Source organism: Lutra lutra, chromosome X, assembly GCF_902655055.1.
Source record: "Lutra lutra chromosome X, mLutLut1.2, whole genome shotgun sequence".
In the NCBI taxonomy this organism is placed as follows: domain Eukaryota; kingdom Metazoa; phylum Chordata; class Mammalia; order Carnivora; family Mustelidae; genus Lutra; species Lutra lutra.
Genome location: NC_062296.1, coordinates 49,678,759 through 49,705,114, shown reverse-complemented (window position 1 = coordinate 49,705,114; position 26,356 = coordinate 49,678,759). Strand labels below are relative to the sequence as shown.

At 41.8% G+C, this 26,356-nt stretch overlaps 1 long non-coding RNA gene across 1 annotated transcript in view; it reads right to left on the bottom strand.

The window, feature by feature from the left end:
• The window catches only part of LOC125092300 (uncharacterized), a 111,715-nt gene that overhangs the window by 4,724 nt on the left and 80,635 nt on the right, over positions 1-26,356 (bottom strand). The gene's annotated exons all lie outside the window — the stretch shown is intronic.

Here is a 26,356-nt window from a genome sequence, read left to right as displayed (position 1 = left end):
CAGAATAAGTTACCACTTCATACTAGGATGGCAATGATCAAAAAGACAGTAATATGGTTGCCTGGCTGGCTCAGTCAGTAGAGCATGCAACTCTTGATTTCAGGGTTATGAGTTTGAGCCCCATGCTACAGAGATTACTTAAAAATAAAATCTTTAAAAAAAGATTTTTTAAAAAAGATTTTTATTTATTCATTTGACAGAGAGAGAGAGAGACAGCGAGAGCAGGAAGCACGGGGAGCAGGAGAGGGAGAAGCAGACTTCTGGCCAAGCAGGGAGCCTGAGACAGGGCTCAATCTCAGGACCCCAGGGATCATGACCCCACGACACCTAACGACTGAGCCACCCAGGCAGGCCTAAAAAAAACCGATTTTATTTATTTATTTGAGAGAGAGCACGAGCAGGGGGAGGCGCAGGGCACGAGAGGGAGAAGCAGACTCCTCACTAAGTGTGGAACCTGACACTGGGCTCAATCCTAGGACCTGAGATCATGACTGGAGCCAAAGTCAGGTACTTAATCAACTGAGCCACCCAGGCAACCCTAAGAATAAAATCTTTAAAGAAAGAAAACACAGATAGTAACAGGCATTGGTGAAGATGAGGAGTCATTGGGATCCTCATATACTAATGGTGGGAATGTAAAATGGTATAGCCCTTGTAGAAAGTTGTATGGCAGTTCCTCCAAAGGTTAAACTCAGAATCACTAGAGGACGAAGCAAACCTATAGATAAATACATGCCCAAGAGAAATGCAAACATACAAAAATATTGATAGCAGGATTATTAATAACAGCCAAAAACCAGAACCAACCCTAATGACCATCAACTGACAAATGGATAGATAAAATGCAGTATGTTCATGCAATCAAATATTATTCATCCATATAAAGAAATGAAGTACTAATACATGCCATAACATAACACGAACCTTGAAAACTGTGTGCTGAGTAAAAGAAGGCAGTCACAAAAGACCACATAGCATATGATTCCATTTATATGAAACATCCTGAATAGGTACATCTGTAGAGATGGAAAGTAGATCAATGGCTGTCAGGGGCTGGGAAGGTGGAAAAGAAGTGGAGAAGGACTGCTAATGGGTATAGGGTTTCTTCCTGAGGTAATAAAAATGTTCTAAAGTTGATTGTTGTGCAGATACCTGGTGGGTCAGTCTGTTAAGCATCTGCCATGGGCTCAGGTCATGATCTCAGGGTACTGGGATCGAGTCCCGCATTGGGCTCCTTGCTCGGCTGGGAGCCTGCTTCTTCCTCTGCCTGATGCTCCCCCTGCTTGCACTCTCTGTCTCTCCCTCTGATAAATAAATAAATAAATAAATAAATAAATAAATAAATGAAAAAAAAATTTAAAATTGGTCGGTGTGATGGCTTACAGCTAAACTAAATCATTTATTTGTACTAAAAACCATTTATTTGTAGCTGAGTTGTATGGCTTGGGAATTACATCTCAATAAAGCTTTTTTAAAAAATAGGAGTGAGGGATGCCTTTATTTAAGAAATAGGGGTGAGGTGGCTCAGTCCGTTGGGCTACCAACTCCTGATTTGAGCTTGAGCCCTACTCTCAGGGTCATCAGATTGAGCCCCAAGTAGGGGCTCTGCACTCGGCAGAATCTGCTTAAGATTCCCTCTCCCCCAACCCTCCCCCAGCTCGTGCACATAAGTAAGAGCTCATGTTTTTTTTCTCTCTCTCTCTCTCAAAGAAAAAAAAGAGGTGAAAAATTTTTTTAAGATTTTATTTATTTATTTAACAGACAGAGATCACAAGTAGGCAGAGAAGCAAGCAGAGAGAGAAGGAAACAAGCTCCCTGCTGAGCGGAGAGCCCGATGCGGGGGGCTTGATCCCAGGACCCTGAGATCATGTCCTGAGCCGAAGGCAGAGGCTTTAACTCACTGAGCCACCCAGGCGCCCCGAGGTGAAATTTTTTAACCAGGGACATCTTTAGGCATATATAAATACAGTTCTCTCTCTCTCTCTCTATATATATATATCTAATAGATGATAGATAGGGAAAAAGACAGATAGATAAATAGATAGATCTCCAATACATATTAAGTGAATGAAGATGCGGTGAGATTGCATCAGTTCTTTTTTTTTTTTTTGCATCAGTTCTCTCAAAAAGAGGAAAAATTACACATATATATCCACAATTGCCTACATACGCAGTTTATCTCTAGGGTTTTCTCAACCAGAGTTCCCAGAATAAAGCCCTATAGAAAATTGTTTATGTGACTCTCAATTCCCCCAAGAAGTGCAAAAAACTAATGCCATTCCAGATGCCTGGCTGACAAGTTTATTCATTACATACAGCGGACACCTTAGGGATTAGGGCTGGGCTGCCAAAGGGTAAACACGAAACTCACAACCCTGGTTGCTTCTGGGATAGGAATGGGACGGAAACTTTTCCTGACATGCCCTTTGATAACTTTTGAATTTTGAACCAAAAAGGAAGTAATAGAAAATTTTAAATGAAGTTTATCTGTGAAAAAAGGAAGAAAACAAATTTAACTAAGACTGGATGTAGAATTAATGAAGTATATACTTTTTTCTCAGAAGAAAGACAGTAGAGACCATGATGGCTGGGGACGGGGAGCTGGGCAAAATGGGTGAACGATGGAGGGAGATACAGGCCTCCAAAAAAACAAGGGAAACTCACACACACACACAAAAATTTTTTTTTAGAGGTACTAAAACTTGTTTACTAGCTGAGAGCAAAAATCTGTGAAGGAGATAGAGAGGTTGAGGAGATAGGAACAAAGAAGGCATAATTTTGGCCTCGACAGGAGCCTGTAGAGATTAGGAGGCTCCAGCACAGGAAGCAGAATTAGCTTTTCACAGAAGGAGAGAGACAGGAAAGGCTGAGCACAAACAGAACTCAATTTTGAAGTAGAGGAGCTGGTATTTAGCTTCAGTTTTCTTTCTAAAGGGGAGGCATGAACATCTTCAGAAAGGGAAAGAACAAAGATGGAGCACGCCACCTGAGAAGGTTTTAAATAGCATCTATGGGGAGTGGGAGCAGAAGCTGAGCCCTACTAGGTCACTGTGGTTCCACTGATCTATTTTCCTGGGGGCATCATGCATTTCACCCGGGTCTCAGCACCTCAGGACTGCCACTGCCAGTCACAGTGTAGGCTTGGGTCAACACAATTAAGATGGTAAGCTTTCCAGGGGTGCCGAATGGCTCAGTTGTTGGAGCATCAGACTCTCCTTTTATAAAATTTTTTAAAAAATGGGTTTTATTTTTTAGACAGAGATAGACACAGAAAGAGCACAAGCAGGGGGAGCAGCAGAGGGAGAGGGAGAAGCAGATTCCCTGCTGAGCAGGGAGCCTGTCGCAGGGCTGGTCCCAGGATCTGATCATGACCTGAGGCGAAGGCAGCTGCTTAAACCACTGAGCCACCCAGGTGGCCCAAGCATCAGACTCTTGATTTCAGCTCAGACCATGATCTCTCAGTAATGGAGGGTAATTGGAAGAAAGGTAGGCAGGGACAACCCCCCCCGAAGAAGAAACTACCCTTAAAAGGATTTTAAATCAGGGCGCCTGGGTGGCTCAGTGGGTTGGGGCCTCTGCCTTCAGCTCGGGTCGTGATCCCAGGGTCCTGGGATCGAGCCCCACATCGGGCTCTCTGCTCCACAGGGAGCCTGCTTCCTCCTCTCTCTCTCTCTGCCTGCCTCTCTGCCTACTTGTGATCTCTGTCAAATAAATAAATAAAATCTTTAAAAAAAAAAAAAAAGGATTTTAAATCACCCTGGAAGGAGCCCTCCACCCTTCCCCATGTCATAGGTAGATGGCAAACACCTGATGGGATAACAGGTGCAGGGAGGGTTAATCAGATTAAAATAGCCAGACACCAGGCCCATAAAAACCCCTAGATCTAAATGCCAAATCAGCAACCCTCTCTGGTCCCCTCCCTCTGGGAGCTTTGTACTATCACTCAATAAACTTGGCTTTGCTGCCCACCACTCTTCGTCTAGTCTACCTCTTCATTCTTCGAAATGGAGTGACCAAAAACCACAGGCACTAAAGGAAAAGAAATCCTGTAACAACGGTTGAGGGATGCAGCCCCACATGAGGCTCTGTGCTCAGCAAGGAGTCACCTTGAGATTCTCTCTTCTCCTCTGCCCCTCCCCACACTCTCTCTCATAAATAAATAATTAAAATCTTTTTAAGAAAGATGGTAAGTTTTCTGGAAACACTGCCACTTGTTGGAGGACTTACTTTAGAAGCCAGAACTACTGAATGTAAATAAAATGAATCTAAGAAAGGGGCTGATGAGAATGGAGCCACAGACAATAGTCGAACATGTGATGGTTTGTCGTAAAAAGAAGGCAAAATTAGGAAACCTTCTAGCTCTAAGATGCTCTGATTTGTTCCTTACTATTATTATCATCCCAAATAGACTATACACATTCACTGGTTGGTTAGTGAATCTGTATATGGACTGCAAATGGCCTACGGTGGGGGTTAGAATGCAGTGCATTAAGGAGTGAATGAAAGGGGAGGAAAGGGAGACAGTAAACATGATTACATTTTTGAAAAGTAGGGCTATGAAGGAAAAGAGAAAAATACATTTAGCTAAAGAGAAATTTAGAATTCAGGAAGGGCACAGTGATAATATCTAATAGCACATTTCATCAAGGCAAGGATGCACATGTCTTCAGGTTTTAAAATTTTCTGAGATTGGGATGCATCTTACAGTTAATGGAATCTCACAATTGCCATTGCCCAGGCAGCACTGGTGATGCAGCTGTCATTGTCTGACACCTTCTGGTAAGATCAAGAAAGCACCAGCATCAAAATTTGCAGAATAGGGGCACGGGGCTGGCTCAGTTGGTAGAGCACACCACTCTTAATCTCAGGGTCTTGAGTTCGAGCCCCACATTGTGTGTAAAGGTTACTAATAAAAAATTGCATATGGAGCACCTGGGTGGCTCCATTGGTTAAGTGGCTGCCTTCAGCTCAGGTCATGATCCCAGAGTCCTGGGATCGAGCCCCACGTTGGGCTCTCTGCTCAGTGGTGAGTCTGCTTCTTCCGCTCCCTCTCCCTCACTGCTCTCCCTCTCTCTCCCTCTCTCAAATAAATAAATAAATAATCTTAAAAAAAATCTTTAAAAAAATTGCAGAATGGTTGTGAGCAACTTGGAAGAAAATCTTGGACAATAACGCTTTCCTCCCCCCCCATACACTGTACATCACCAATGTTCTTAATGACAAAGAGAATAATATTATGTGGAAAATCCAGAACATGTTGACTGAGCCAAAAGTAATTCAGAAGAGCCAAATTCCAAATGTGAAGATGTTTTAGGGGCGCCTGGCTGGCTTAGTGGGTTAAGTGTCCAACTGTCGATTTCAGCTCAGGTCATGATCGAAAGGTGTGAGATTGAGCCCCAGGGGCAGGCTCCATGCTCACCGGGGAGTCTGCCTCATTCTCTCTCTCTCTGTTTCTCTCCCCCATCCCACCTGCTCACGCTTGTGGGCATGTTTTCTCTCTCTCAAATAAATCAATAAAATCTTTATTTATGTATTTTTAAAAAAGATTTATTCATTTATTTGAGAGAGGGAGAGAAAGAGAGAGTACAAGTAAGGAGAGACGGAGAGGGAGAAGCACACACACTCCCTGCTGAGCTGGGAGCCTGACTTGGGGCTTGATCCAGGAACTGGAGATCATGACCTGAGTCAAAGGCAGATGCTCAACCATCTGAGCCACCCAGGTGCCCCTCAATAATATCTTTAAAAAAATAAATAAAAGCAAACATGAAGATGTTTTAGAAATATCTTATCCAGTTTATTTCATTTCAGCGTTCTTTGTAATGTAGGCACAAGAGTAATATATGATAAAAATCCATTTCCAAATAAGTGTTAAAGAACACTCTGAATAATTATAAATTCCAAAAGATAAAATAGTATTATATCATAATTTAATTGGCAGTATTTTGTTCTTTCTTAGTGCTGCATGAAACAAGGGTACATCTTAGGCAGTATCTATCAGAATATCAAATAGTAGAAGCAAAAAAAAATGCTCATTTATTAGGCATTAACAGATGTATTCATTTATTTATTCAACAAATATTTACTTAAAATTTACTACATGCCAGGTACTAGAAGTTGTATATACAAAGGTGGATAAGACAGACATAGTCTTCATTTTCATTGAGCTTAACTACTAAATAAGACAGCAGTTCTGTTCCCAAACTGGTCCCTCAAAACTAATTCTAAAGATACTCCCAGAAAATAGTTCTGTGGCCAGATTGGTTTCAGAAATGTTGCATTCTAAATTCACTTCTTCACAATGGACATTATCCTGTTAAAGGCTTTTAAAAATCCTGTGGTAATGAAGTTTGCTTAATTTTGTTTACTCTGCATATTCCAAGCTTATAAATGATAGAAACTGAGAGTCAAAATTGTGATGCATAGTATAAAAAGAACTCCAACAAATCAACTGGAAAAAGATAAACAATATGGGCAAAGGACACCAACAGGCAATTCACAGAGGAAATCACATCTGAAAAAAATGCTTAACCTCACTCACATTTTAGAAATACAAATTAAAACAATGAGAGAGCAGACTTCTGTCCATCTGGTTGGCAAAGATGGAAAATGACAGTGTTGTGAAGCTGTGGGGAAGGAGATACTCCTATTCACTGCTAACTGGAGTGTGGAGTGGGTCAATGTTTTAAGAGTGCAATTTGGCAATATCTATCAATTTTATTTCTATGAATTTATCCTACAGAAATAGTTGCCCAAATAGTGCCCAAAGATGTATATACAAAGGATGTTCACTGTGGCATTGTCTGAAGAGTGAAAAACTGGAAAGAACCCAAATGTCTACCCACTGGGCATTTAATAAACTATATTACATTCACACAAAGGTGTACCATGAAGCCATTATAAAGATAAGAGAGTTCTAATTGAAGATGTCTAACTGAAGATATGTGCTTATCTCTCTCCATTTTGACATCCCATTAAAATGGTAATAAAGGAATAAGCCCTTAACAGTGAAAAAAAATGGGCTTAACAAATTTCTGGAAGATTGGAAATGTGTCAACTGATGAAACAGAATGGAATAAGCCAATGTGTCTGGCAGAATCCCAGAGAGGCTCCCATTTCAGTGCTGGCAAGTATTCAAGGATGAAATAAGAAGGGAGTCTGAAAACTTGGGAGTGAACTGAAAGCCTATCTATGAAACAAATGCCACCATTTTCTCCCCATGATCCCTCCACCCATTATACCCATACTCAGTATAGTTAATCTAATCTTTACCACCTAACAAGAAAGAAAGAAAGAAAAAAAAAGAAAGGAAGAAAGGAAGGAGGGAAGAAAGAAAGAAAGAAAGAAAGAAAGAAAGAAAAAGGGAAAAGAAAAGAGAAAAAAGAAAAGAAAAAGAAGGAACTCAACAGAAACGGAATAAACACCTGGAGAAAACGGAAGGGTAGTATAAGTATTGGTCCCCCAGAGCAAGTGAAAACTCTTCTTTAAGAAAAGGGGGAGGGGTGCGCCTGGGTGGCTCAATTGTTAAGCCATCTGCCTTAGCTCAGGTCATGATCACAGGGTTGTGGGATGGAACCCCAAGTTGGGTTCCCTGCTCAGCAGGGAGTCTGCTTCCTCTCTCTCTCTGTCAATCCCCCTTCTCATGCTCTCTCTCTCTCAAATAAATAAATAAAACCTTTTTTTAAGAAAAAAAAATGAAACTTGGGGTGCCTGGGTGGCTCAGTCAGTTAAACATCTGACACTTGATCTCAGCCCAGGTCCTGATCTCAGGGTCTTGAATTCAAGCCCTGTGTTGGGCTCCACAGGCATGGAGCCTACTTAAAAAAAAAATAAAATAAAAATTTAAAAACTTACTTATGTTTTAAGTAAACTCTACACCTAACATGGGGCTCAAACTCAGGAGATCATGAGTTGTATGCTCTACCAACTGAGCCAGCTGACACCACAAGTGAAAACTCTTCTTAATCTGGCATTTGGGGGACCCCAGTCTAAAGGCAGCTTCCAAACCCAAGTCTAAAAGAGAAGGTGTTAGTCATAAGTCCTGGCTGGTTACACTGATGTATATAGTCCAATCACTCATTCGGGGAGTGATCTAGTGAGAAGGTGGATCTACATTCATGAAGTGGAGGAACTTTTATCAGTGACCTATTCTTTCATTTATAAAAAGACTATAAGAAATGGGGTACCTGGGTGACTCAGGTCATGACAGTGTCCTGGAATCAGGCCCCACGTTGGGCTCCCTGCTCAGCAGAGAGCCTGCTTCTCCCTCTGCCTGCTGCTTCCCCTGCTTGTGCTTTTTCTCTCTCTCTCTGTCAAATAAATACAATCTTTATTATTTTTTTCTTTTTTAGATTTTATTTTATTTTATTTTGACAGAGAGAGAGAGCACAAGCAGGGGGAGTAGGAGAGGGAGAAGAAGGTTTCCCACTGAGAAGGGAGCCCAATGTGGGACTCTATCCGAGGACTCCTAGATCATGACCGAAGCTGAAGGCAGATGCTCAACCTACTGAGCCACCCAGGCGCACCAAATAAATACAATCTTTTAGAAAAATGTGAAGAAAAACAGCATTAAAGGGGCATCTGGCTGGCTCAGTTGGAAGAGCATGCAACTCTTGATCTTGGGGCATGAGTTCAAGCTCCACATTGGGTGTAGAGATTAAGAAAAACAAAATAAAACTTAAAAAAAGAAAAACAGCATTATGAAAAGAAAGACTAAGATAAACAAGCAGAATTAACTCCAGAAGAAAGAGATAATTCAAAGAAGAGAAGATTTTAAGGGTCTACTAAGATCAAAGGGGAAAAACGACCCATATGTCAACAGTGTATCATTTTACTCTATCAGAAAAAGAGATAATTGGGGCAGCGGGGTGGCTCTGTTGGTTGGGTGTCAGACTCTTGATTTTGGCTTGGGTCATGATCTTGGGATCCTGGGATTGAGCCCTGCATTGGGTTCTACGTGCACTCAGCTCTGAGTCTGCTTGTCCCTCTCCCTCCCCCTCTGTCCCTCCTCTCTCTTTTTCTCTCGCTCTCAAAATAAATAAAATCTTTTGAAAAAAGAAAAATAGGGCGCCTGGGTGGCTCGTGGGTTAAGCCCCTGCCTTTGGCTCAGGTCATGATCTCAGGATCCTGGGATCGAGTCCCGCATCGGGATCTCTGCTCAGCGGGGAGCCTGCCTCCTCCTCCTGTCTCTCTCTGCCTGCCTCTCTGCCTACTTGTGATCTGTCTGTCAAATAAAAAAAAAAACAGTTACAGAAATATGAAACAAGATTTCCATTCTTGGTTATATGGTAGACAAAGTATCTGAACCACTCCACTCAACAGACAACCACTTAAGAGACCAGAGAACATAGAGCACCTTATGAAAAGCATCAAAGAACTGGTAAGATAGTAAGGAATTATTAAGATAAAATCAAAGGCGGGGCGCCTGGGTGGCTCAGTCCCCTTGAGCATTTGCCTTCTGCTCCGGTCATGATCCCGGGGTCCTGGGATCGAGCATCGAACATCAGGCTCCCTGATCATAAAATAAAAGGGAACCCATAAAGACATGGTACATTGAAGCTACTTTTGCCTTGAACAAACCTGGTAAATTTCAGCTAAAATATCCATGGACTCTTAGGTCCAACCAAAGTAGAGAGCCTTTAAAAACGCCCTCCTTCTGTACTCCTGGGTTTTAGCTGGATCCTGAAAGGACTAAACCTTAAGTAAGGGCAAACTAAAAAGTAACCTCACCAAAGAACACTTCCCCAGCTCTAAAGGACTAAAGGAAGGCTCTGAACAGAGCAAAGGAGAGAATCATGTGCTTGAGAAACTGAACAATGAGATGGACCTCGCTCAAGTTTACAGCTCAAATACACACCATCTGGTGGTTCAAAAAACTTCATTTAGGGGCACCTGGGTGGCTCAGTCGTTAAGCATCTGCCTTAGGTCAGGTCATGATCCCAGGATCCTGGGATGGAGCCCCACATCAGGCTCTCTGCTCAGCGGGGAGCCTGCTTCCCCCTCTCTTTCTGCCTGCCTCTCTGCCTACTTGTGATCTCTCTCTCTCTGTCAAACAAATAAATAAAATCTTAAAAAAAAAAAAAAAAAAGAATCAAACTAGACAGCGCAGCAAGCAAAGGCCCAGGTGGAAGTAGGGGAGGCAAAGAGCTCCAGGTAATCATTTTTTAAAAAAATATTACACAAAAGCAACAGAAGAGGGAGCTCGAAAGCCATGAAGGTAAAGAGTCTAACTTTAAATTCAGCCTCCTAAAATTAAAAACTTTTTACATAAAAATTAGCAAGAGAAAAAGATAAAGATTATCCTTATAATAAAGAAGGGATTAAGGATAATAACACCCTTTGACAATGAAAATGTGGCAGAAATATTATACTACAAAACGTGAAAGCTACTATTTTAAAACAACAAAAAAGACATTAAGGAAAAGATGCAAGATATAAAAGAACAACCAAAATCAGAATTAGAAAAACTCAAAAGTTAGGTATTAGAACTGAGGAAAGAATTGGAAATAAAAGAATACATCAGAATTGAATTCTAAACTAGAAGGCACATGAGAGCAAATAAACTCAACACATGATGCCCTAAGAGAATCAGAAAATGAAAGGAAGAAATTTTTTAAACCAGAAATTTTTAAAAAAGAAAAGATATAACAAAGATTTGAGGAAAAGTTATAAATTTAGAAGACAGTTAAAGAAAATCCAACATACATAGAAGAAAATCAAAGCAAGAGAACAGAACAAATAATAAAGATTGTAAGCAAGTTTTCTTGGGGTGCCTGGCTGGCTCAGTCAGTAGAGTGTGTGACTTTTGATCTTGGGAGTTGTAAATGTGAGCCCCGTATTGGGTGTTGAGATTACTTAAAAACAACACAATCTTTAAAAAAAAAAAAGTTTTCTTGAAATAATTTTTTTAAAGATTTTATTTATTTAATTGACAGAGACTGGGAGACACAGAGAGAGGGAACACAAGCAGGGGGAGTGGGAAAGGGAGAAACAGGCTTCCCACTGAGCAGGGAGCCCAACGTGGGGCTCTCTCCCAGGACCCCAGGACCATGACCCGAGCCAAAAGCAGACACTTAACTGACTGAGCCACCCAGGCACCCCTGTCAAGTGTTTATTAAAAGTTATTTCAAGGGTGCCTGGGTCCTGGGATGGAGCCCCACATCGGACTCTCTGCTCAGCGGGAAGCCTTCTTCTCCCTTTCCCACTCCCCCTGCTTGTGTTCCCTCTCTCGTTGTCTCTCTTTCTGTCAATTAAAAAAAATAAAATCTTTTAAAAAAATAAAGACTTGACACAACATTTAAGGGGGAGATTTGTGTAACTGAGAAAATCGACCCCAAATGACCAAACCATAGTCAAATTAGTGGACTTGAAAGAAAAAATTCTTACCTATGCAGGCAAAGAAAACAAGGGAAAGAAAAAAAGCCAGTCATCATATATATTGACAGCAATGGTATATGCCAGAAGAAAATAAAGTCACATATTCAACATACACACGCAAAAAATATGTGAGCCGAAGATTTTTATATCCAGCCAAACGGACTGATGTGGGTTGAACTGTGTGCCCTAAAAATGCATATGTTGAAGCCCTAACTCCTGGTAACTCAGAATGTGACCATAACTGGAGACAGGACCTTTAAAAGGTGATGAAGTTAAAATGAGACTGTTAAGGTAGGTTATAATCCAATCTGACTGGTGTCCCCATAAGAGGAAACTTGGACACACAGAGAGATACAAGGGATGTGGAGACACCCAGAAAAGACTGTGAAAGTGCCCAGCTACAAGTCAAGGAGAGAGGCCTCAGAACAAATCCAACCTGCCAACACTTTGATTTTGGACTTCTAGCCCCCAGAACTGAGAAAATGAATTTCTGAGGTTTAATTCACACAGTCTGTGCTATTTTGTCATGACAGCCTTAGCAAACTAATACAGTGACTTTCTAAAATCGAGGCTACACAGTATTATCAACATGCAATCATTCAGGAAAGACTGCGCTCATGAACACTTCCTTTGGAATGTGCTAGAGAAAAAACTTCAGAAAAACCAAAATAACTAGAAAAACATTGACCTAAGTACTGGTAGGGAGCTCTGAATAAATATAACATACACACGTAGAATTAAGATTTGATGAAAATTCTAATTAATAGTATTGTATGTAATTTCTGCAAAAGAGGGAAAATGGAGAGAGGATATGCAAAAAAACATGTTTAAATTGTTTTTGTAACCATACTGGAGGTAGTGGTATTCATAGGGTGGTTCTGAGACAGCTGTGAATGTTAGTGGGATAAAGCAAATGAGTAATTCTGTGATATTCTAATTCTATTATCCCCTATGTCTTTGGGAACCAAGATTTTCTTTTCTTTCACGAAAGAAAGGAGATTCAGATATAAAATGAAGGTTAAGGAAAACCCTATAGGAATTTGGGCGAACTCAGGAGGCATTTTTCTTTAAAGGTTTACAATGACCAGCCCTGTAGCTTTGAGCACGGCTAGCGTCCAGATTGTGGCCTTGAAATACCATTTCTCACTAAAAAGAAATCGGGGATTTTTTTTTTTTTTGTAAAGTGGCTGAATCTAGTTTTAGGTCAGGAGGTGTACAAGATGAGTCTGAAATATTAAATGTTCAAACCCATGCATTCATAATGATTCAGTTTTTGTTAAAAAATAATAAAACTGCACTTATCTCTTGGGACCAGGATTATAGAGAATTTTTCTTTCAAAGTTGCAACTTTTTAGGTCGTTTAAAATTTAACGAGCATGTATTACTTTTGGAATTAGCAAAAACAATGATTAGAGAAAAGCGTTTAAAAGAACTGTGGTAAAAAAGAAAAGAACTGTGGTAACAGCATCGTTGTCAAGAATCAGTTTAGAAAATGAGTCATTCTCATTGACTTAATCAAAATTGAGCAATGCCTAACACTAGGCTTTGATAAACGGTAAGCACAGCTTCCTAAACTGAGTTTTCGACTGCCTTTGTATTATTGCTTCAAATTCATGGCTTTGAATAGGTAGCAGGCTACCGTTAAGCAATACAAATTCATAGAGCCTCACACATAGATTTCTGATCAGGTGGTTCAGGACTTAGAAAAAAAAAAGTTGAACCCTGCTTTAAGTTTTACTTGTTTTCTTCTCTCCTGCTCTGGTGGTGTGGGGGAAGGTTTCACACAGGCGACACTCTTAACCTTGTACCTTGCAACCTATTTGCCCGGGATAGTCAACGTGTTGCCCACCCCTCCAGTCCCCCAGACCAGCATGTGCAAATTCTCAGGCCCCATCCGGAGCTCCTGAATCAGAACCTCTTGGAGGGCAGGGCCCAACAATCTGTGTTTTAATAAGCCCTGTAGGCAAGGTCCAGATAAAATACTAGATGGTCCAGTTAAATTTGAATTTCTGATAAACAATGAATAATTTTTTAGTGTAAATATTTGCAAGATTTGGGACACTGGTATTCAACTTCAAATTTAACTGGGCATTTTGTCGTTCGGGGTTTTTTTTTGTTTGTTTTGGTTTTGGTTTTTTGTTTGCTTGCTTGCTTTATTTTCTCCTAAATCTGGCAACCAGACCTCCAAGTGATTCTGATCCATGCTAAAGTTTGAAAAACACTGGGGTAAAGGAGAGACGATGGGCCTCGGATTCAGATAGATCTGACTCCACCACTACTTTTTTTTTTTTAACAATGGATGGAATCCCACAAATATGACTGGCATCTCCGTATGACAAAGGAGACCATGGGGGGTAGAGAGCCAAACAGCCTCAGGGCTTAGAGAAAAGTTTGGTAGCAGAAAGGGCCTGGATTACACCAGAATATTCAAACACGCTCCCAGGGACTGCTGCTACAGTGCCTATGGGGTGCTGTTCTCATACAAAACACAACTTTGGCCTTTTAAGGGAGAAAGGGCTCGGGTAGGGCTGGAGGTGGGGGATGCAGGGAAGGGAAAAACTGAAGACATTTTAACCGAAAGGAAGAGGGATGAAGGGCCCGGGAAAAGTGCTAGGATTTAGAATTGTCCATTAGTGCTCACATCAAGTTCCCCACTGCTGACTTCGTAGGGAGAAAAGAATGAGGGAAGAGTCATTCTTTGAGTATAAAGGGGGTCCTGGGCAGCACCTGCCCGGATCTGTGAGCCTCCAAGGCACTGGAGGTTTTCAGGCAGGGGTGGTTTTAATCCCTGGCATTGCAGTTTTGGTTGTTACAAGGTAGTCGGGTGGGAGGGGAATGCTACTGACACCTAGTGGGTAGAGGCCAGAGATGCTGGCAAATGCCTCAGGAAGCACAGAACGCGCCCCCGCCCCACAACAAAGAATGATGCGGCAGCCAATTTGTTCCGAGGCTAAAAAATCCCTGCTCCAAAGCATATCGGGGAGGAGAAAGAACCAGTCTCTTTGCCATAGCCTCACTCCTTACCCCAAAGCACTGACCCTCCTCTAGAACGAAGCATTGGCACTGCTCTGCGGGGACTTTGGTGCAAGTGCATTCCCCTAAGCCTGAACTTGGGCAAGCTACCCAGTTCTGGAAGCTTTTGTATTCTGGTCCGTAAGGAAAGCTCTTGACCTCTGAAACTATCGCAGGGATTAAATGAGATCGTTGAATGGCTTAGATTCAAACACTCATTGGGCACCTCTGCCAGGTGCCAGATGTTGAGGGTTCAGACACCATCCTTGCTGGTAGAGATTTAAGGCTGGTGAGTTTAAACGCACAGAGTAGATGTTTCAAACAAAGGCCAATTTTCCTCACACTCAGCCACCACCCCATGTCCTTCCCTTTCATTGTGATCAGACAGGGTCCTAATCCTCTTCCTCACCAGAGAACTGGAAGGAAGAGCAGAATTAATACCTATTACGAAGAGGAGCTACAAGACTAATTTGCACCCTCTTGGTAATGCTCCTCATCATTAATTCTTTTTTAAAAAAAGATTTTATTTATTTAATTGACAGAGAGACAGAGAGCACAAGTAAGCAGAGTGGCAGGCAGAGGAAGAGAGAGAAGCAGGCTCTCCGCCGAGCAGGGAGCCCAATGCGGGGCTTGATCCCAGGACCCTGAGATCATGACCCAAGCCAAAGACAGAGGCTTTAACCACTAAGCCACCCAGGCACCCCGCATTAATTCTAAATACAGCGCTGAAGCCAATGTATTGTTCTTAACAGTCAAAAGAAGTTCTGTTAGCTGGTTAAAGCTGCCATCTACTCTGCTCTCAACATTGACTATTATTGTTGCACATGGTCAGGAAATGAAAAGCAAGCGCACCCTCTTTCTGACCCTGACTTCCATGGCTCCCACATCCTGCCCCAGCCAGGCTTCGGCAAGCAAGGTGAGGTTGTTAGAGTAGTAGATTTACACCCTCTCTGAGGGCGCCTGGCTGGCTCAGTTAGTAGAGCACATGGCTCTTGATCTTGTGGTTGGGAGTTTGAGCCCCATATTGGGTATGGATATTACTTACCAAAAAGTCCTTAAAAAAAGAAAAAAAATGTAGGTACTCTCCCAACAGTCTCCACTAGCTCCTAAAATGGGATGACAGAAAGGGGGGACTCGAGGGTCATATCCAGGTTTGGGGGTTGAGCAACTAAGCGGCGGTAAGGCCACTTACTAAGATTGGAAAGCCTTGGGGAGAAGCAAGTTTGGGAGGGAAATCAGGAGTTCCACTTTCAACTTCTTTTTTAACCTCTCTTCCTAGTCTCTTAAGCCTGTATAAATGAACAAGCCTCTTCTTTCTTAAAACAAATGTAGCCCTCCTCAAACCTTAAAATCCCTCTGTTGCCCTTTCTTCTTCCCTTTAGGTCCAAACTCCTTTAAAGGATCATCTACATTTCACTATACCTACGCTTTCTCACCTCCCAGTCTCTACTTGGCCCCTGCAATCTGGTTTCTGCCCTTACCATATAAACAGTACTCACGAAGGTGACAAATAACGCCCTAATTGCCAAATCTAATGGATTCTTTTCAGTCCTAACTTCACAGGATCTCCCTATGGCCTTTGATCCCAGGGCTCCCATCCTCCTCTTTGAAAAATTGCTCCTCCCTTGACAGCTCTCTGCTGTTTCTCTTCCTCTGTGACTTTTCCTTGTCACATTCTATCTGACTCCTCTTCTGTCTGCTGCTCCAGTGTTGGATTTGCAGAGATTCTATTCAGCTCTTTTCTTTTTTTTTAAGATTTTATTTATTTATTTGACAGACAGGAATCACAAGTAGGCAGAGAGGCAGGTAGAGAGAGAGGAAGGGAAGCAGGCTCCCTGCCAAGCAGAGAGCCCGCTGTGGGGCTCGATCCCAGGACCCTAGGATCATGACCTGAGCTAAAGGCAGAGGCTTTAACCCACTGAGCCACCCAGGCACCCTATTCAGCTCTTTTCTCCCCTGACACTGTTTCCAGGGATGATCATACATTTACATCCCATTTAGATGATTTTGGCTATCACCTGTGAACTGTGGACTGCCCATTTGCTAACTCCCTACTCCAATCCTCCGTGGAAAAATAGACTCGGAGATGCCTACTAGATAGGTCATCTAGATGCTCCTAGATATTGCAAACTCAACATATTCAGAATTCAGTTCCAAACAGGGCAATTTACAGAAGAAATTCAGATTGCCCAAAACATGAAAAGATGCCCAACCTTACCTAGTAAACAGGAAACGCAAATTAGAGCAATAAATGCAATATTTCTCAGAAAGACGGGCACACATTAATGAGAATGATAACATTCAGTGTAGGTGAAGATTAAGGCAAACAGGCACACAACTGGTATAAGTATGACTTGCTATACAACCTTTTAGGAAAGTAATCTGGCGTTAACTTTTTAAAAAAAAAATTTTAAATATTTTATTTATTTATTTGACAGACAGAGATCACAAGCAGGCAGGGAGGCAGGCAGAGAGAGAGGAGGAAGCAGGCTCCCTGCTGAGCAGAGAGCCCAATACGGGCTCGATCCCAGGACCCTGGGATCATGACCTGAGCCGAAGGCAGAGGCTTTAACCCACTGAGCCACGCAGGCGCCCCTGGCGTTAACTATTAAAAAATAAGATACAGGGGTGCCTGGCTGGCTCAGCTGGTAGAGCATGCGACTTTTGATCTCAGGGTCATGAGTTCAAGACCCACACTGGGCATAAATAGAGCTTACTTACAAAATCAAATCAACAGGGTACCTGGGCAGCTCAATCGTTAAGCATCTGCCTTTGGCTCAGGTCACGATCTCAGCGTCCTGGGATGGAGCCCCGAGTATTGGGCTCCCTGCTCTGCAGGAAGCCTGCTTCTCCCTCTCCCACTCCCCCTGCTGTGTTCCCTCTCACTGCCAAATAAATAAATAAAATCTTTTTAAAAATCAAATCAAATAGAAAATAAATAATAAAAATTTAAAAATACAAAGTATGTATTTTGTATTTATATATTTTATATTATATGTCAAAGAAATTGCCACACAGGTCCATAGAGCACATATACAAGGATGCTCATAACATTGTTGTTTGTGTTAATGGGAAGTTGGTGGTAGTCTGCTTGCCCATCACTGGAGAAGTAGATAGGGAAAATGCAGTAGCTAGATACCTTGGAGTACTATGCAGTGGTTAGAAGTAATGCCTTAGATGTATACATATGGCAACAGGAGTGGCTTTTATGACAGAAAGCTGAACAGCAAAAACAACAAAATTGGGATGCCTGACAAAATATCATTTATGTAAATGAAAATAACATACACATAAAACCAAATTTCATTTTATAAGACTACAAACAAAAGAACACACATTAAGGAATGGTTTCTTGTGGGGGAGAGAGGGCTCAGGGCTAAAAAAGAAAATACAAATAAGCAAGGGAGGAAGCTTGCATGGACCAATGACGGTAATGTCATATAAAATGAGGAATGTGATTAGCTCCACCCACAGTACTGAGGAGCTCCCCCAAATTAATAATGCATTCTCTTTGACCCTACAGACTATTCCCAACGTTTTTGCCACTAACAATAATGCTGCAACAAATACTCTTCATATATATACATATATATATACACATATGTATATACAGTTTTTTAAAAAGATTATTTATGTATTTATTTGATAGAGAGACAGTGAGAGAGGGAGTACAAGCAGGGGGAGTGGGAGAGGGAGAAGCAGGCCTCCCGCTGAGCAGGGAGCCTGATGTGGGGGCTCAATCCCAAGACCCTGAGATCATGACCCGAGCTGAAGGAAGATGCTTAACTGAATGAGTCACCCAGGTGCCCCTCATAATTAAACTTCTTCTTTTTTTTTTTTTTTAAAGATTTTATTTATTTATTTGTCATAGAGAGAGAAGCGAGAGTGAGCACAGGCAGACAGAGTGGCAGGCAGAGGCAGAGGGAGAAGCAGGCTCGCCGCCAAGCAAGGAGCCTGATGTGGGACTCGATCCCAGGACGCCGGGATCATGACCTGAGCCGAAGGCAGCTGCTTAACCAACTGAGCCACCCAGGCGTCCCTAAACTTCTGAAAACAAAACAAAAGACAAAGAAAAAAAAATCCTGAAGTAAGCCAAAAAGAAAAGATGCATTACTTATAGGAAGACATCAATTTGAATGACAGCAGATTTCTCATCTGAAACCATACAGACCAGAAGGAAGTTGCACAAAAATTTTCAGGTGCAGAAAAGTATTATATTGGGGCAGGAAATCTGCAATTTGAGCTTGGAACATCTTGTAGTGCCAGAAAGTAAGGAAATGCTCAAAAGAAAAAGAAAAAAACACAATGGAAGGAGCATGTCAAAGGGACAAGGAGGGGCACCTGGGCGGCTCAGTGGGTTAAGCCTCTGCCTTCAGCTCAGGTCATGATCTCAGGGTCCTGGGATCGAGCCCTACATCGGGATCTCTGCTAAGCGTGGAGCCTGCTTCCCCCTCTCTCTCTGCCTGCCTCTCTGCCTACTTGTGATCTCTCTCTCTCTCTGTCAAATAAATAAATAAAACCTTAAAAAAAAAAGGGACGAGGAGCCAAATAAAAGAACTCCCAGTTGCCAAAGCTAGAACAGTTTGAGCAACACAGTAACATGGTATTGGGTTACAAACCACAGTATAAAATAAATATTCATGATGGGGTGCCTGGGTGGCTTAGTCATTGGGCATCTGCATTCGGTTCAGGACATGATCCCAGGGTCCGGGGTTCGAGTCCCACATCGGGCTCCATGCCTCTCCCTCTCCCACCCGACCCCTGCTTGTGTTCCCTCTCTGGCTATGTCTCTCTCTGTCAAATAAATAAAATCTTTTTCTTTTTTAAAGATTTTATTTATTCATTTATAGACAGAGTTCACAAGCAGGCAGAGAGGCAGGCAGAGAGAGAGAGGAGGAAGCAGGCTCCCCGCAGAGCAGAGAGCCCGACGCACAGCTCAATCCCAGGACTCCGGGATCATGACCCGAGCAGAAGGCAGAGGCCTTAACCCACTGAGCCACCCAGGCACCCCAAATAAATAAAATCTTAACAAATAAATAAATATTCATGAATCTAGGCTGATACAAATAATTGATTGGCTTATTAGATGGATAGATAAGTACATGTAAAGAAACATACATGCATCAGGGTAAAGAGATAAATCTCCCATGCAAAATTCTAAATAACTTGTGTAGCTACTTCGTTCTCAAGGAGATGGAGGCAACTCTCTATTCCTTAAGCTTAGGTGTACACAGTAACGTCTAAAGTACAATATGGAAAGGGGAATAAAAGAGTAACTTTACTGTGAAGCAACCTGACAAATATCACCTCAGACAAGTGTTCAAGGTGAGCATCAAAAGTGGTAAGTCACAGGGGCGCCTGGCTGGCTGAGTTGGTACAGCATGTGACTCTTGATCTCGGGATTGTGAGTTCACGCCCCTTGTTGGGTGTAGAGCTTACTTTAAAAAAAAAAAGTGTTAAGTCATTGTGACAGTATGTACCCTTGATATGTTGTGGTGAAAATGGTATTTTACCTCTGTGGTCTTCTTCCTCAAAACCTATAACCCCAGTTTAATCATACATCAAATTCCGACAGAGAGATAGCCTACAAAATAGCAGACCAGTTCTCCACAGAACTATCAAGGTCATCGAAAGTAAGAAAAGTCTGAGAAACTGTCATAGCCAAGAGGAGCCTAAGGACATGCGATAACTAAATATGATGTGGCCTCCTAGATAGTCCTGGAACAGATAAAAGGCAGTAGGTAAAAACTAAGGAAATCTTAATAAGGTATGGACTTGAATAAGGTATCAATATTGTTTTACTAACCATAACAACGATACTATACTCATGTGAGATGTTAACAATAGGGGAAGCTGGGTGTGGGGATATGGGAACTCTCTGTACTATCTTCTCATTGTTTCTGTAAACCTAAAAATAAAAAATAAAGGGTAATAAAAAAGAAAAAGAACTTGTCAACAACTTGTATATTGAGGAAAACTATCCTTCCAATAAAGGAAAATTGAGAGAATTTGTTGCTAGCAAATCTGCCCTTAAAGAATGGCTAAAGGAAGTTCTCTGAGCAGGAAAATGATAAAAGAAGAAGGCTTGGAAATTTAGAAAGGAAAGAACAATGCTCAGAATGCGCAAAAATAGGGGTACACCATCCTTTTCATGAGTTCCTTAAATCATATTTGATACAGCAAAAATTATAACACCATCTGATGTGGTGGCTCAATATATAGAAGAAATACTTAAGTATATATTTTAAAAGTGGGCAAAGTAAAGGAATCTGAATGGAAATAAGGCCTCTATATTTCACTTGAAGTGGTAAAGCACCGATACAAGTAGTTATAATAAATTACATATTTACTTTGTAATACATAGATCAACAACTAAGAAAACTACACAAAGCAGTGTGTTCAAAAATAATATAAAAAAATCAAGATTGGGGACGCCTGGGTGGCTCAGTTGGTTAAGCAGCTGCCTTCGGCTCAGGTCATGATCCCGGCGTCCTGGGATCGAGTCCCACATCGGGCTCCTTGCTCATCGGGGAGCCTGCTTCTCCCTCTGCCTCTGCCTGCCATTCTGTCTGCCTGTGCTTGCTCTCTCTCCCTCTCTCTCTGACAAATAAATAAATAAAATCTTTAAAAAAAAAAATCAAGATTGAACTCTAAAAAATGTTCAAGTAACCACAAAAAACACAAAAAGAGAACGAGAACAAGAAACAGTGTTACAAGGTGGGGGGAGAGAGGGAGATATAAAAAGGAAGAGATTATTAACTTTATTTACCTTCTTGTATTTTCAAAAAGATTTTCTTTATTTATTTGAGAGAGAGAGAGCAAGAGAGCATGAGCAGAGTGGGGAGGGGCTGAGGGAGAGGGACAAGCAGACTCCCTGCTGAGCAGGAAGGGATGCAGGGCTTGATCCCAGGACCCTGGGATCACAACCTGAGCTAAAGGCAGATGTTAACACACTGAGCAACCCAGGAGCCCCACCTTCTTGTATTTACAGATTATTTCACTTGTTACAGTGAGAACATACTGTATTTATAATTTATTTATTTTTAAAGATTTTATTTATTTATTCAACAGAGATCACAAGTAGGCAGAGAGGTAGGCGGGGGGCGGGGAGCAGACTCCCCACTGAGCAGGGAGCCTGATGTGGGGCTCAATCCCAGGACCCCGAGATCATGACCTGAGCCGAAGGCAGAGGCTTAACCCACTGAGCCACCCAGGGGTCCCTATATTTGTAATTTAAAAGAAAACTGCAATTAAAAAAACTTTTGGGGGCACCTGGGTGGCTCAGAGGGTTAAAGCCTCTGCCTTCGGCTCAGGTCATGATCCCTGGGTCCTGGGATTGAGCCCCGCCTCAGGCTCTCTCCTTGGTGGGGAGCCTGCTTCCTCCTCTCTCTCTCTGCCTGCCTCTCTGCCTACTTGTGATCTTTCTCTGTCGAATAAGTAAGTAAAATCTTAAAAAAAAAAAACTCTTGAGGGAAATGTTTTCCCTCAAACTTGCTTTTGCTATTGTTCTCTACTTTAGTGCATTGGTGTCATCATTCACTCCTAAGACAAGAGACCTAAAAGTAATTCTAGATCCATCCTTTCTGTAATCTTCCACCCTTCCACTTAATTAGTCACCAGATCCAGATTTTAGTTCATAAATATCCCTATCTTCCTCTAATTAATCATAAATCCTATCTACTCCAGTTCCTAAATCTCTTTCTAAATCCCTTCCCCTCTTTACCACCTCTGCCAATAAGACTTTTTTTAGTTCAGGACAATATCATCTCTCAGTACTTGAATAGCTTTTAAAATAATCCCCTGTTTTACTCCTCTCCTCAATCTCTCTTACAGAGGGTACTCAGAATTATCTTTCTAAACAGTTACAGTGTACCACTGTTGGCACACATAAATATATTTTTATTTTAATGCATATACTTTTGTTTTAATTTTTATAAGAAAACATTAAACTCAAGGTTTCTAAGTGTCTAAATTTAAGAAATGAAAAATGGTGAAGGTAGACTATGATTCAGTGAAGTTGGAAACATTGGTCCTATAAGAATAAAGCCCAACTCCATGAGTTTTTATGCTCTGGTCCCATTCAGCCTTTCCTAATCTGTAATCATAAATGTACCATTCCAATTAGAAAGAACTTTCTGGGGCACCTGGCTGGCTCAGTTGGTAGAGCATGCAACTCTTGATCTCAGGGTCATGAGTTTGACCCCATGTTGGGTGTAGAGATCACTTAAAAAAAAGGAGAAAGAACTTTCTGATGGCCCCCCAAACATGCCATGTTCTTTCTTTCCTCTCTGCCCTTCCTCGCGTAGTTCTCTCTTGTTCTACATAGTAACTCCTCCTTTTCCTTAAATATTCAGCTCAAATATTTCTTCTGTGAGGATTTTTTTTTTGCATGTGAATGTTTATAGCAGCTTTATTCATAATCACTGAAACCTAGAAGCAACCAAGATTTTTTTTAAGTTTATTTATTTAGTTTTTAGTAATCTCTACACCCAATGTGGGGCTTGAACCCACAAATCCGAGATCAAGAGTCACACAGTCTCCCAACTGAGCCTGCCAGGTGCCCCAAGATCTTTTTCAGTTAAGTGAATGGATAAACCAACTGTGGTATAGCCAAACAATGGAATGCTATTGGGTGATAAGAGGAAATGAGCTTTCAAACCATGCAAAAGTATGCATGAATCTTAAACATATATTTCTATGTGTGAGAAGCTAGTCTGAAAAGACTGCATACTGTCAAATTCCACTTATGTGACATTCTAGAAGAGGCAAAACTGACAGTAAAAATATTGATGGTTTCCAGGAATTTGGGGAAGAGGATGGACTAGGTGAAGCCAGGAATATTTTAGTCCAGTGAAACTATTTTCCATGGTACTGTAATGGTGGCTACTTTACACAGTTTTCAAAACTTCCAGAACTTTAAAGCACAAAGAGTGAAACTTATTTTCATGCAATTAAAATAAAAAGTCATTTAGAGGATCAAGGGATATAAGGTCAGAATGTAGAATGTGAAAAAAGAATCTAACTATATTACAAATGTCATGAAATAACCTTACAGAATTAGGTAAGGGCAGAGGTACAAACCTAAGTAACTTTTATAAATGAAAGTTGTTTGGAAAATTATAGGCAAAAGCGGCTACATATAAAGCACTCCATTCTGGTCAATACAGTTGTTTCCTGGGGTGCCTGGGTGGCTCAGTGGGTTAAAGCTCTGCTTTCAGCTCAGGTTATGATCCCAGGGTTCTGGGATCGAGCCCCGCATCGGGCTGCCTGCTTGGTGGGGATCCTGCTTCTCCCTCTGCCTCTCCAGATCTCCCTGCTTGTGCTCTCTCGCACTCTCTCTCTCTCTCAAATAAATAAAATCATAAAAACAAAAAACAAAAACCAGTTGTTTCCCGTGAAGCTACATGCTAGCAATTCTGAAACCATTATACATCTATACTGGAATTGAACAATTAAGTAACCAGATGACGGATTGTGGGAGCCGGGTTGTGGGAGCCAGGTTGTGGGAGCCGGGTTTCTCACTGTCAGGAGTGGGAGGGTACAGAGAAGCAAAGGCAAGAGGCTAAAATGAGCCATATGCTAAGGGATAAGAATTGGAGGCCACAGTACGTACTCATGTTTAGCATAATACAGATATATTTATAAATCTTTAAATATGTATGTTGCTAAATTAATTAAATAAGGAGGCCATTAGACTGATGCAGCTCTAAGGCCAATGGTGGCCTATATAAGCAAACCAAAATCTAAGCCTATAAAGGCCTCAAGGTTACCAAATCCAAACACTAAGGACAATCAATTACAAACAGCCAACTAGGCTTTAAGCCACAGGCCCCAAAAACCTCCAGTTTGTTGCTGCCCAATTCGAATGGGTTTTTGCTCAAACTTCCAAAACCATTAATGTGCCTGAATTTGATTTTCCAACTGCACTAGTGCCAGAAGAGGGAACTGAAGGAGATTCCCGAGGTCCCCCAGAAGCAACATTGTGGCAAGCAGGGGAAGGCATCTGCTGAACCCCTTGAGCTCACCACCCCTTCACCACCTCTGGAGGTGGTGGGCAAGCCTCTCCCCCATCCCAGATCCACAGCCTTTGTTTTAAGAGCTTTTGGACTCCGCGCATTCTTCTCCAGACTGGGTCAGGAACCCGACCAGAGTTAGATCGGATCTGACCTAAAAATCAGACTCTGGCTTGAGGATTATTTTCTCATAGCACCCCTCTAACAGCTCTATTCTAGTACTTGTACTTTCTAATGTGGTAATTATTTGTTCATATTTCTGTGTTCCCCACCAAATTATGACCCCTTCCTGGACAGGGCCCAAATCTTACTCAACTTCTTATCTTAAAGTCTCACAAAATACCTGGCATACATAGGTACTCATAAAATGTAAGTTGAATGGAAAAGATTGAAGTCTGGAATCTAGAGTCAAGGAGAGCAAGCATTCCCTAAAGGCAGATCTGCTTTGCATGTTACTACAGCCTTCCTCTCTCCTTTTAGACATCACTCGGGTCACCTGGAAAAGAATGCAAAGGCCAGAGTCATGAAGGTTTCAGGGCTAGGAAGAGAACAGATTAGAAGGGTTTAAGGTGAGGCCCAGCTGCCTTCAACTGGCACTAAGTTAATTGTTCTGCCCACCCACACTTCAGTCTCTGTGGATCCAGCCTTCTTGCCCACCTTCCCTGTCTGGTTTCTGACTATCTGTTGGGGAATAAACCCAAGAATTATGGCCTCTGCCTACCTCTGGGATCAGCAAGTAGTGCCCTGGACTTGAGAAAACAGAGTGGACATTGCTTTGCTGTAGTTTCATTTCTATGATGAAGTTTGGAACTCTCTAGATTGGTATTTCACTTCCAGATAAGGCACAGTAGTTGTAAAAGATTGTTAGTGGTGGTAAGGAACAAAGATGCAGGTGAGAGGAGAGAGCTAGATTGACCATCACTATACAAATCTTTTTTTAAACAGATTTTATTTATTTAATTGAGAGAAAGAGTGAGAGAGTGCACACAAGCAGGGAGGAGGGGCAGAGACAGAAGGAGAGGGACAAGCAGACATCCCACTGAGTGGGGAGCCTGATGTGGGACTCGATCCCAGGACCCTGAGATCATGACCTGAGCTGAAGGCCGACCCTTAACCGACTGAGTCACCCAGGCACCCTTTTACCATACAAATCTTACACACAAAACATTTAAACTCTCTGGCCCTGATGATAGCCCCACTTCTGTAGGAACACTGACTGGACAGGCAGAGATAACTGGGAAGAGGCTGCAGTTCCTTAAAATGCCAGACTTGGAGCTAGCCTTCTTTTTTTTTTTTTTTAAGATTTTATTTATTTATTTGACAGAGATCACAAGCAAGCAGAGAGGCAGGCAGAGAGAGAGAGAGAGGGAAGCAGGCTCCCCGCTGAGCAGAGAGCCCGATGCGGGGCTCGATCCCAGGACCCTGAGATCATGTCCTGAGCTGAAGGCAGAGGCTTTAACCCACTGAGCCACCCAGGCGCCCCTGGAGCTAGCCCTCTTATATGCCAATTTTTCTCTTCATACTAAATACAACCTTTATGGTTTATTTGTGATCTTTGGTTAGAGCACCTTGACAAAGGAATAAGTGCCTAAAGGTTGAATGTTTCCAGCTCTCTAGGGGCTCCTTGTCTTGAGAAACCCATGGCTACAGCCTTCACAACCCATGAGTAGGGAGTATGGCCCTGACCTTCCAAGAAACTTAATATAAAAGGGGTTACATTGAAAGTTAGTGATTGGTATTTAAGTTATTGTTTGAGGGATGGGAAATGGTACCAACAAAGAAGTAGTAGATTTAAAAAAATAAATAAATAAAACAATACAAAAAATAAAACAAAAAAATAAAACAAGACAAAACCCTAAGTCTCTTCACTAAGCTTTTCTTCCTTTAGCCACTTGATTCTGAAGGCGAGACAAGATTAGGCAGACATGGGGGAAGGGAGAAGGGAAATATGCCTAACT